Below are 9,617 nucleotides of genomic sequence, written 5' to 3' on the forward strand. Positions count from 1 at the left end.
CCAGGCCCACAGAGCCTGCTTTTGATTGGGATAATTTTATGGCTGTAGGACTTACCTGAAGGTCTTAGATTCCAGTGTCACAGAGCTAAGGGGAAAAGCACAGCCATGCTGACAAGATAGCATCTGTCTTCAACTGGGAGGTGGGGTTAAAGGAAGGAGGTGGAGGTGGGGGAAGGGCAGAGTGACTAGGGAGGGGTGTGGAGGGGGCTGGGCGAAGGGGGCAAGAATTGGGACAAGAAACAGGACAGGGGAGGGCAGAGTGATGGGGAAGGGACCTGGAGGAGCAAATGAGTTTAGGATTCAGCTGCAGGAAGAGGGAAGCCCGTGGGAAGTGCAGCATGGCTTTAGGAGATCAGAGGGTGTCTTAGTTAGGGTTTCCATTGCTGTGAAGAGACACCACGACCAAGGCAACTCTCATAAAGGCAAACATTGAATTGGGGCAGCTTACAAGGTCAGTGGTTCAGCCCATTATCATCATGGCAGGAAGCATCGCAGAATCCAGGTAGACATGGGGCTGGACAAGCCAGTGGTTCTACATTGTGATCCAGAGGCAGCCAGGAGAAATCTCCTTTCTGCAGGCAGTTAGGAGGAAGGTCTCATTTCATGCTGGGTGGAGCCTGAGCAGAGGGGGAGATCTCCAAAGCCCAGCTCCACAGTGACACACTTTCTCCAATAAGGCCACACCTCCTTCAACAAGGCCATAGTTCCTAATAGCAGCGCTTCCCAAGGGCCAAGGATATTGAAAGCACCACAGAGGGGAACCCAAGATAGGCAGGAGACTGAAGGGGCGACTGGTGCTGTGACTGATGAACTCAGGACAGAAATTGCTTAGGGGTGACTAAGTTACTGTGGGCCTGAACACTGCCTGGGACTGGGATTGGCCTTAGGGTGCCCAAGTCTCATTCTAGGCGCAGGCTGCTGCGCCACCTACTGGAAGCATGAACTTTGCGTTTGTGGGCGGGAGCAACTGCCCAAAGAATAGCAATCTTTCAGAAAAGCTTTGAGCCACCTCCAGGGGAGGGGCTGATTGGGGCAGGCAGGACTATGCTCAGTGCGGTTGGGGCAGGAAGGAAGACGCCAGCCCAGCGCTATTTATTCAAGTGTCCACATCCTACCAGTCCTCTCAGCGATCCTCAAGGAGGGACAAGCAAACCACAGAGACTCCCGACAATTGCTGGAGTTCAAGGCCCTGGTGCCTGGCATTTTTGTGAATTGTTAAGTGGGATTCTCTGCAGGGTGGCACAGAATCCTCACCTCTTCTCCCAACTCTTAGGTTACAGTTGATGCCCACGGTGGGTATGGCAAAGAATGCCGCCTCCAGCCTTTCCACAGGAGCTCCATGCCTTTTGGTTCTTCTGAGTTATCTGAGATCCACTGTGTGTGCTGGTGAGTTTCAAATTTATAACTGCAGAAGGGGGTGTCGGGGCGGCGGCAGTGGGGTAGGGTGGTTGGATCACTGGGTAGTGTCATCCTCTTTCCTGTTATTTCTCTCAAAGGGGCCACCGAAGTTGCAAGTGCAGGAGGGGGTTTCTGCGCAGCTGGAGGGAGGCACTCTGGATGAATCACTGGGTCACCTGTGTGGCCGCCTTGTACAATAAATAGTTCCTCCCTTTCCTGCCTACCAGAGGAGCTTCAACAGTTGCTATAGGATGGCCTGTCCATCAGAACAAAAGAGGAGGGGAAGATGCCAGAGGGAATCCCTGGTGAGGCCCTCAGTCCTCAGGCCCCCTGTGATCCACAGGAATCCTAAACCAACTCCCTAGGCTCCAAGTTGATGGGCACAGTGCCAGCCAGACCCTGCATGTGGGCGGTCTCAGACAGCTTCAGAGCTCCTTGGACTTTGCGCTGGAGACTGCTCATACTGTGCGCTGAAGACTGCGTCCCCCTGGTGCTCTTTGCAAGCCCCCAACCATGCTGGGACCTCTTTGCCCTTGAACTTCCTTTACTGCATTTCATGGTATTTAGGAACTTCCAGGATCAAGGCAGTCACAACCACTCACGTTTTCACATGTTTTACCCCTTTGTTCTTGTTTTGTTTTAAGGCAAGATTTCATACCATTTCCTGAATTGTAGAATTTACAACAATTCCTTCTCTCCCTGATCTACCTGTTGGGAGAGAGAAAAACCAGTTTTCTTTAGTGCAATGACACTGCGAAGACCAAGCCTTTCAGGGAAGGTCTTATGTTCAGGAATAGTTGACCAACAAATAAGCCGTGTGTGTGTGTGTGTGTGTGTGTGTGTGTGTGTGTGTGTGTTTCTGTGCACACTTTTATTTGATTACAGTTGGGTGGTTTCTTTCGTTTTTGTTTCTTCTCTTTGGATGATATTGAATTTTATTTTATTTTTTAGGTTTTGGGCCCTTGTATTTATGCTTGGTTTTTGGGTTGCTTTTTTGAGAAAGAACTGAAAGTTGTAGCCGGGTGGGAGGAGAGAATCAGGAAGAGCTTGAGGGAGGGGATGATATGATTAAAATATATTTACATTTTAAAATGGTTTTAAATACTAAAAAAAAAAATTTTAAAAAGGTAAAATCTACTTATACACCCACAGCACGCATGCGTTTCACCTAATTCTTGAGAAAGGGCGTCGTTTTCCTTCCAGATCCCCATGAGCACTAACCAAATGCTCTACCCCTGAGCTAGGGTCTCCTCATCAGGACCAGCAAGCACCAATAGCTATAGGTCCTTGGATGGGCTTGTGATATAGAGACAAACCGACACGACTCCAAAGCCACAGAAAGACAGAAATGACAAGTTTTTTTTAAAATGTAGTGTTTAATTTTGATGTTCTTGAGGACTTCTCTATTTTCTTTTGCCCTGAGAAGGCAGCTTTCAGACTCCTCTTCATTTGCTTTGTTTAGTCACATCTGGGTTGGCTAACCATCTATCTGCATTTAAGATCTTTGTATTATATTAGCCATGCACCCCTTATGCAGTCAGATCTCAGGCTGTTCCTTCCTTCCTTCCTTACTTCTTTGTGGACCTCTGTCCTTGATGTTACTGCTCCTGACAGTCTATCCTGATGGGATTTTTCTGTACCTTATTGTCTGGGACTCAGGAACACAGTCTCCTAACTCCACCCCCAGCCCTGAGCCCTCAGCATCCCTGAGCTTCCACCAGTGCTGGTGTCCTTCTCCCTGGTCATCCTCACTATGCTTCTCAACATGGCAGCTCCAGCATCCCACAGAGCAGCATGGACTGTGCACATTTCCCAGAATGCTTTGCTGTTCCATCCACTCTGGCACGTGAAAGTTTCTGAGATTTTCAACACCACTCCTTTACTACCGTACTGAACCATTCTAGGTTTTCTCTTGTACTGGTACTGGACTGGTACTCAGGGCTATCCTCTGACCAGTTCCAGGAAACCATCCCCATATAGCTGCATTGGGTCCAGGTGATCTGACACTGTGTTGTTGTAATTGCTGTGATGAAACACACTGCCGAAGAGCAACTAAAGGAGGAATCAGGTTGTTTTGCTCAGAGTTCTGGTGCTGTAAAGAGAATCCATGACTATGCCAACTCCTACTGAAGACAGCATTTGATTGAGGCTTGCTTATGGTTCCATGGGTTTAATTCATTATCCTCGTGGGGAGGAACATGGCAGTATGCAGGCAGACATGGTAGCTGACAGTTCTACATCCAGATCCAAAGGCAGCAAGAAGCAAGAGTCTCTGGGCTTGGAATTAGCTTTTTGAAATCTCAAAGTTCTTCCCCAGTGACACACTTCCTCCAGTAAGGCCAGACCTACTCCAAAAAGGACATATTCCTAATCCCTCTCAGGTAGGGCCATACCTTAATGATCAAACATTCAAATATTTTAGTTTATGGTGAGTATTTTTATTCAAACCACCACCTTGTACCTTGTGGCCCCCTTAGGCTTGAGGCCATATCATAATGCAAATATGCATTCAGGCCAATTTAAAATGTCTCCATGGTCTATCACAGTCTCACCCCATTTAAAAGGCCAGAGTTCAAAGTCTCTTTTGAGACTCATGGCAACCTCTTCACTGTAACCCCTGCAAAATTAAAATTAAAAAGCAGTTCCCATACTTCTAACCTAATATGGCACAGAATATGCATTTCCATTCTGAAAGGGAGAAAATAGAGCAGATCGAGGAAATACTTGGCCAGAGCAAGATGGACGACCAGCAGGTCCAACTTCAAACCCCACATCTCCATGCCTGTTGTCAAAGTGCTCTTCAGAGCTCCCAATCTTTCAGCTTTGCTGACTGCAACAGACTTCTGTCCTCCGTGCCGGTTCTCCACCTGTCAGCAGCTCTCCTTGATAGGTAGGCCATGACTCTGTCTTCTTTGTAATCTTGGAGTCTGGAGTGAAATCCTGGCTTCACCCTCACAGCTTCACACAGTGGCCTTTCTGAGCCTCCACGCAGGCACATGTCTGACACGTGCCTGGCCTCAGCGGCTTTACTTAGCCCCAAATGGATTCCACACCCCCTTCCTGTACCCTTGACTCTAAAGCCAGAACCTCATGGCCAAAGCAGCCAAGTTTTGCTGCTTCCTTAGGCTGGAACATGGCTCCTCATTCACATACAGTGCCATCAGCCTTTGTATCTGATAGCTTCCTTCATTGCTTAACCATCTTTTACATTCTTTTAACAAATTAGAAGCTTAGCTGACTGATGTCTTTCTCTGAGGCCAAACTCCTTTTATTCCTTTTAGAATCTAGCTTCTCCTTACATTTTTTTTATCTCATTGAGCACTGGACTCTCTTCTCACACTTCCTGGGGCTCCTTTTCTCCTCAAACTGTACATTTTGTACTTTTCCCTGCTCAGCTTGCTCCTTTTCATTATACATTGGAATGAGAGTAACCAATGACAGCATCATGACCCAGGAATATTAAGAGGTCTTGAAATCATCTCTGCCCAAGTCATTAATCCCAAACTCTTCAATTTAGCCTGAGGCAGGTTTTATTTTGTTTTGTTTTTGGTGTTTTGTTTTGTTTTGTTTTGTTTGTTTTGTTTTGTATTTTTGGACAGGAGCAAAAGGCAACCACATTTCTTCACCAAAAGATCACAAGCACGGTTTTAGGCCACTTAATAATGTTTTTCTCTTCTGAAATCTGGTTTAAGCTCCATTCTATACTGGAATGCCAAACATTTACAATAATTAGGGCCAGCTAATGAAGAGTTTCTATTGGCTTAAACAACATTTTTGAGGAGTTAGGTAGTGGAGGAAGCACGGAGGGGAAACTGCAGTCAGGAAATAAAGTAATTAATCCAAAAAAAATCTGAGCATTCTTCTCGGCTGAATTCCCTAGAACAGCAATGTCCTTTCTGCAATTTCCTTACTAGAAGGCTCTTACCGCTGGCTCTGGATGTCTAACTGCTGACTTGTATCTTTAAATGGATCTCTCTCTCTTTAGACGTTTGCTAACTTTCTTCAGGTGATTGGTTTTCAGGTGTTCAGGTTCCTGCGAATGGGTGCTGTCTGTATTATACAATGTGTACTTGAAATTTTCATAATATTTTCAGAGTATTCTCTTGTAATTATATTACTTTACAAGGTTTTTGGGGCTTCTCTTTGATTTGTGATTACACAGTTCTAGTATATTTTGTGTTCTTTAGTCAGACTATACAATTGTCTATGAAGTTCAGGAAACTTTTGAAAAAAATTTGTTTCCATTGAATTTCTTTATCATTTCTATTCCATATTTAATTCTTGCTGAGACCTATTCTAACTTTCTTCTTTACATTTGGTTGCATATCTTTATTTACTCACGTCCTTTTTGTTTTATTTCGCATATGTTGATTAGGGATGTGTTGTTGGATGGGCTTGATGGATTATGCCTTTAATTCCAGCATTCTGGATTCAAAGATAGACAGATCTCTGAATTAGTGGGAACCTCTCTGATCTACACAGAGAGTTCCAGCACAGGCAGGTGTATACATAGAAACCTTGTCTTGAAAAGATGAAACATAAAGAAAGGAAGAAATGTGTGGTTGGGGTCAAAGTGCAGAGAATGTGTGTCTGCAGAATACAAATGGGGTATCTATGTCATATGCCCTGCCCCCGAGACTTAGGAGCCATCATGAAGAAGGAACGTCCTATCCAGGTTTTACAGTAGTAAGCTTTCCTTCATTAGCTTAAAGATTTATTATTATTTTATATGTTGTCAACTTCAATGTTTATTTTTATTATCAGTTTATGGTGCACACATATATGCTCACCATGTCATGCAAAGCTGGCAAAAGCCAGAGAGACATCTGAGCCCCTAGAACTGGAGTTGAAGACATATGTGAGCCACAATGTCAGTGCTGAGAATTAAACCCAGGTCCTCTGGAAGAACACCCAGTGATCTTAACCACTACACCATCTCTACAGTTCATAAAATATCATTTTTTAAGAAAAAACAAAATGTTTAATTGGGGCTGGCTTATAATTTCAGAGGTGCAGTCCATCATCATCATGGCAGGAAGCATGGCAGCATCCAGGCATGCATGGTGCTGGATGAGCCAAGAGTTCCTTTTCTTGATCCAAAGGCAGCTAGGAGGAGACTATCATTCCATAGTGGGCAGAGATTGAGAGGTGAACATGAGGGAAAGCTAGTAATGCCACGGATCATTAAAAACGAAGAAGAAGAAGAAGAAGAAGAAGAAGAAGAAGAAGAAGAAGAAGAAGAAGAAGAAGAAGAAGAAGAAGAAGCAGAAGAAGCAGAAGAAGCAGCAGCAGAAGAAGCAGAAGAAGAAGAAGAAATATCATTTTTTACAGAAACAGAAAGTTGGAGTGGTAAGAGTTGGTCTGGAAGGAGTGAGGGGAAAGTAGGGACCGTGCACATGGTCAACATACATGAATACAGGCATGAGAAGCTCAATGAACAAAGACCGTATTTAGAAATGTCTTGTTTGAATTTACAGGCCCACAGTCCAACCTTATGCAGAGAGTTCGAGACCTTGGAACACTCAGCCCTAAATCTGTATCTCCAACAAGTCTCTCCTCTCTAAGTAGTGTTCTTAAGTAATGTTTCCAGCCCAAATTTCCAAAGTCTTCCACACCTATTCCTCCCCAAATCAACAAACTCAGGTTATCATATATTTAGCCCCACATCCAAGGCTAGAATTTCTTTTAATTTTATATGTGTGGGTGTATATATATATATATATATATATATATATATATATATATATATACACATATATGTATATATTACTATGTGTTTGTCTGTGTGTGTGTGAATCATGTATATGTCTGGCTTCAGAAGAGGCGAAAAGAAGGCATCAGAGCTCCTGAACCCAGTGTTGAAAATGGTAGGTCACCATGTAGGTTCTGAGAATAGAATTCTGGTCCTATGGAAAGCTGCCAGAGCCCAGGATAGATCTTAAAGTTGTTGAATTTTCACCTGTTCCTTGGATCTCTCATTCAGGGAGAAACTGAACTAACACACTTGGCTGTACCTAAATTAGGTATTCTGTTACAGTCAGAGTTTTAGGACACAGTGGTGATGAAGACTGTAGCATGAGGGATAAGTTAGCAGAGGATGAACAGATCGGGGCCTGAGGAAATACTGCTAGACTCAATGGAAAACAGTTAACTAGAGAAGAGGAGAGGAGCAGACTCAGGCTATGTCACAAGCTGCTGTGTAGACAGCAGCTCACCAAGAGAGTGGGCCCTGGGCCCTGAGGAAACATCACTGGGGCTGGGGGGTCATGCCATGGAGGACACTGAGCCCTTGACAAGTTTCTCCCTGAAATCTCTTTCTGCTGTTCATTGTCTAGAAAGGCAGGGAGATAGGATATAAAAATAGCAGTTGTACATCTTAATTGGGAGTAAACTCTGCAACTATAAAAAGATTAACTTTTGCTAAAGTGATTCTAAATCAGAAATTATACCCATGCACCTCTCTGCATATCAGTCTCTCCATGGAACCGTACTGAGTGACAATAGGTCAATTCCCATGGTCAGAATTTCATTCTATCTTAAGTTCCCTTCTGTCTCATTACTGCTATTGACTGACTAAGCCCAGTCGTTTGTAACACAAACTAATATTAGAGACTTTTATGATTATTTAACACTACTGTGGGAGTTTTTATTATACATGAAAAGTATTTCTTTAATAAGATTTAGAAGTCTGTGTAAAATGATTACCTTTAACAAAAACGATCAGGAAGCATTGTCCAGGTGGTCTGTCATCTCTATCTTCAAGATCTTCTTATACCAGCACACAAAGTCACTTTTCATTTTAATATTGCATGACATGTCATCCTGTAAATGTGTCCAAATTTGCCATCTGTCCTGTATTTATGAAGATAAAGTCTTTCCTGTTAGCTACTCAACAGGAAGTCAAAATGTTTCAATGTTATAAAGATAACAGCGTGGATTTCCATAAAGTTTTTGGAAGTTTTATTCACTACATACACATGGACTCTGAAAACTGCTATGATTTATATTATCATTTCACCTCATTACAACATTAGCTATCTACTTTGCGAAAAGAGTTAGCTTTGACAAAAGATGGTAAAAATTGTATCCCTAGTAGAAAACAAACTGAAATCAGCATAAGGATCTAACAGTTTCTAGTCTGGCAGTTTTGGTCCTCCTTGAAGAAATGATGCACCAGCTTGAGGTAAGGCAAAGCCTGCCCTGATTTCGACCCCATTATTCTCACTCAGGGCTTCTGTAGGTCCTCACTCTCCTAGGCTGTAGTAGATTTCGGGTCCCCATTGAGGTGGAACTTGTTACCATAGATGGAGAGCAGAGCATAAAATGAGGCAGACTGATGTCTTAGACAATAGCCACCTTTATTCAAAGATCAGACACTTGGGTTAAGCAAGGTCACATGAGCAAAGTTCACAGGACTGTACACAGTCACAGGGCACCATGCCTGGACACATTTCTTAGCGACACAAGTAAGCAGCAATGTGTGATGTGGAGAAAACTCACCCCTGTTTGTTGGGAGCTATTAAGACAACTCTTGATCTCTGAATTGGGCCTCTCCCCCCGAGAAGAAAAGGGGGTTAAAAGCAGGCCACCGACACACCGCTCAGAGAACAACCACAGATTGTTACAGCCCTAAGTCAGCGCCAGATGTCCTGACCTCAAGATACCCTGATACTGCCAAGTTCCTGCTTCCTGTGTAACTGCCTAAAGAATGTGCAATTCTATTGCCCCATCCCTCCTGCTGAGAAGTACTTCCCTTTTTGCTTGAGCAATTCTATGCCCCATCCTTCTGAAAGGAAATAAAACTTGAGACCTGTGATTCATGTAATGTATGTCAAATAGTCCAAAGAGTTGTTTGTGAGCTTTGAAACCTGGGGCTGAGAACATAGTAGAACAGACCAGGACATGCCCAGGCAGGCCCATGCTTCCCTATCTCCCACCCCTCTGACCTAAGTTAAATCTTACAGGCTGCTGATGTTTAAATGGACCAATCATGTGAAACCGTGCCAATTCCTTCCCCAGCCCCACTCCTTTTCTATAAAAACCCCTAGCTTCCAAGCCTCGTGGTCGAATCCACTGTCTCCTGTGTGAGATATGTTTCGACCCGGAGCTCCACCAGTAAAATACCTCGTGTTGTTACATCAAGGTGTTGTGTTCTATTCGTGATTCTTGGGTGCACGCTGAATCGGGAGTTGAGTGGAGGTTTCCCCTCTAGGTTCTTT

General features: G+C 43.9%; 2 long non-coding RNA genes across 4 annotated transcripts in view; one reads left to right on the forward strand and one right to left on the reverse strand.

Moving 5' to 3' along the window:
* The window catches only part of Gm34607, a 34,556-nt gene extending 25,313 nt beyond the window's left edge, over window positions 1–9,243 (reverse strand). For 2 of the 3 annotated variants that reach the window (XR_001779736.2, XR_871505.2), the window contains exon 1: window positions 8,104–9,243. This is a non-coding gene — a long non-coding RNA (predicted gene, 34607). Of the gene's footprint in view, window positions 1–448; window positions 822–8,103 lie in introns of those variants that run through there. The other variant, XR_871502.1, reaches the window with a different exon arrangement.
* Window positions 1,051–5,708, forward strand: Gm10825 (predicted gene 10825). Its single transcript, NR_028580.1, has 2 exons — window positions 1,051–1,386; window positions 1,497–5,708. It is a non-coding gene; the product is annotated as a predicted gene 10825 (long non-coding RNA).
* Window positions 9,244–9,617: the final 374 nt, after the last annotated feature.

Source organism: Mus musculus, chromosome 10 (assembly GCF_000001635.26).
Source record: "Mus musculus strain C57BL/6J chromosome 10, GRCm38.p6 C57BL/6J".
NCBI classification, from domain to species: domain Eukaryota; kingdom Metazoa; phylum Chordata; class Mammalia; order Rodentia; family Muridae; genus Mus; species Mus musculus.